At 50.9% G+C, this 2816-nt stretch overlaps 1 protein-coding gene across 1 annotated transcript in view; it reads right to left on the reverse strand.

The window, feature by feature from the left end:
- MNT (MAX network transcriptional repressor) overlaps positions 1-2816 on the reverse strand; it is a 43387-nt gene that overhangs the window by 29180 nt on the left and 11391 nt on the right. The gene's annotated exons all lie outside the window — the stretch shown is intronic.

A 2816-nucleotide genomic window follows, 5' to 3' on the forward strand; every position in this document is an offset into this window, starting at 1 on the left:
TCCACAGGCCTCTAACCAGGCTGGTGACTAACCGCCTGTCTTTCTGAGAGGGAAGTGGAGGTCCTAGGGGTAACACGGCCCGGCCCACGTCATGCCCCGAGCCCACGGCAAGACCTGCGCCCCTGGAGATCCATCCTGTGTCCCAGCCATGCTGCACCTTCCACTCATTGCCCTTTCACTCCTGCACAGACTATTTAAATACAAACCACGTGCTGCCCCCACATTAAGCCCTTGAGACCAAGCTGCCGAGGCGACTCCTGGCTCCTCCACCATTTGCAGCGACCCCGACGTCTCCGGGGATGCCACGATCGCAGCAGCAGACGAAAAGCAAGATGCCACCCGACCAACCTCCTTCTCCCCCGTCCCAGCACCACGTGCAGAGAAACTGCCTGATCTAGTCACTTCCCCCTCCCAAGGTCCAAACCCACAAATGGCAAGGCCTTTCTGCCAAGGGCAAACATGACTGAGCTGAACAAGATTAATGGATCTCCAAGAGCTGTGGCAGGACCCGGCCGGCAGCCCGCGCCCGCTCCTTGGAGGGATGTGGTGTAGGTGCAGGATCAGTCCCCCCTTGCCCTCGCGCAAGCCCGCAGGGATGGACTCAGCACCCCGAGCGATGCTTACTTCTACACCACCTTCCCAAAGCCCTCCCTGCTTGTCTCCGATTGTAAACACATCACTGCGCTCTATTGTGTAGCAGAAGAAACCAATCCACAACAAAACATTTTCAATTCTTCCTTCTCTGTTTTTAAAATGGCAAAGAGCTATTGAGCATTTTATCAAGGAGCCCGCCGTGGCCCTGTGACAGCCCCAGGACAAGGCCACCATTCACTTCCAGGGAGGTCAGGACAAGCCCAGAGACCAGCCCTGACTAACAGCAGCCTGGGAAAAAACTGTGCATTTCAGGATCGCCTCCTGAACTAGAGCCAGCGTGCAGGAGACAGGGAAACCTCGTGAGCCAGGTGTCCCCCGCTCCCAGTTCTCCAAGCACTGACCCAGGACACCCAATGGCCGAGGGACAAACAGCAGCTGCAGGACTGCAGCTGGTCACAACCAACCACCCATGCAAGGCAGGGCAGGCTTCTTAGGTTAAAATACCCTGTATTTTATACTATGAAGTGTAAATCTTGGCTCAATGGACTTTACACTGATACAAACCCGTCAGGGAACTTCTTCACTGCTGTGGATTTTATTCAAGGTCTTAAACTTAGCTTTGATGTGCGTACATTCCTATATGTTTTTAGAACACTAGACAAAGTAAATTAAATCTGTGTGGCCCGACTAGCAAAATAAACCTCATTAAATGCGATCCAGGTCTCCGGCTATAATTGTGTGAACATAGCAAAATGAAATTTATTTACAGAAGTCCTGTGGCGCCAGTGGCCCTGGCATCTAGACATCTCACAGCCTTAACCAAGTACCTCCAAACCCGCTGTCCATGAAGCTCAGCGGCTCCCATTCCTGACAGCCTCCAAGGAGTTGCAGCAAAAAATGGTGCACCAACAGCCTGCTTAGAGCTAGGACTTCTTCATAGTAATATACAAATATTTGGAAAATAAACCCTTACTTCATCAAGAAGGGATCAGAGAAACAATGCATACAGTCTGGTATCCTGTCTTACATAGTGGCCAATATCAGGTAATTCAGAGGAAGCTCTAAGAAACATCCTGGAAGAGCCTGACCACAGGAGAAGCTTAGGCTTGACCTAAATGCTGAAGTCGGAGTGTATATTTAGGAAATTTGATAGAAAAGCATGTGTACTGCAACCTGGAATTACCAGGTTACACTCAAACCCCCAATTACCTTCAAGAAGAAGCTCTATTAAATACAAGTGGAACAAGGGGAAAAGGGCCCCCCGGTAAGGCAACCTCACCAGCCACGGAGCTGCCCAGTCCTCCCACACCACCTGAGGGTCCCTGCCGCTGCTTGGGTACTTTCTCACCCAGCTGTTGATTTTGAGGGGTGTAGTGCAAAAGCAACAGAGAGCAATAAAGGGAACACAACTTTTATTCCCGATTCTGAATGACCTTTGGTACATGTGACCGCACAGCACCACTGTCCCTGATTCACAGACGACATGATTTCCTGAAGTTCCCTTCAGCCCAGGATTTCTACAGCATACATCGTATTTCCTCCAACCTTCATTAAAGCACTTTGGCCCAACTCTGCTGGCTGGTTGCCTGAACAACTCCGTCCAGAGCCGCATCAGGCCTGCAGCAGAGTGTCCGAGACCCTCGATAAGAGGAGGCCAGCAAGGAGTGCCCGAAGAGACGCGCAGCATGAGCTTCAAGGAGGGCAGCCAGACACCGTACCTGCTGCCGCAGGCGGGAAGGAGGGGAACTTCAAACCTTACAAACCTTAGCAGCCCTAGTTCAACGCTCAGCTGCAGCAACAGCCCGAACACACATGCCTCATGAGACCAGGAATGAGGTCAAGCATCCAGCTGACAGGGTAAATACTGTCCAGCACCTACACGAGGAGAAAGCAGCACCTGGATCGAGCTCCAGCACCAGGGCTGGATCTCCAGTCTCTGACCCTGTGGCACTTGGGAAGGCACCATGTGAAATTCAGTGATCTGGAACGATTTCACATCCAAAGAGCACTTTTCCCATTGGACTCAAATCCAAAATGTTAATTCAACTCCTTGTAGCACCAAGTAGGAGGGTAACTGAGCTCAAGAGCTGACTGACTCCAAAATGTGAGGTTGTTTAAACAGAAGCTCAGAGTCTGAATGCAGTATTTCTCTACATTTTCTCAAAATATTTCAGGGTAATTATCAAGATTTCCTCAAAGGAAGAAGTAAAGCAGGGCAGGGG

The sequence above is a fragment of the Pygoscelis adeliae genome, unplaced genomic scaffold (genome assembly GCF_000699105.1).
Source record: "Pygoscelis adeliae isolate BGI_AS28 unplaced genomic scaffold, ASM69910v1 Scaffold392, whole genome shotgun sequence".
Classification (NCBI taxonomy): domain Eukaryota; kingdom Metazoa; phylum Chordata; class Aves; order Sphenisciformes; family Spheniscidae; genus Pygoscelis; species Pygoscelis adeliae.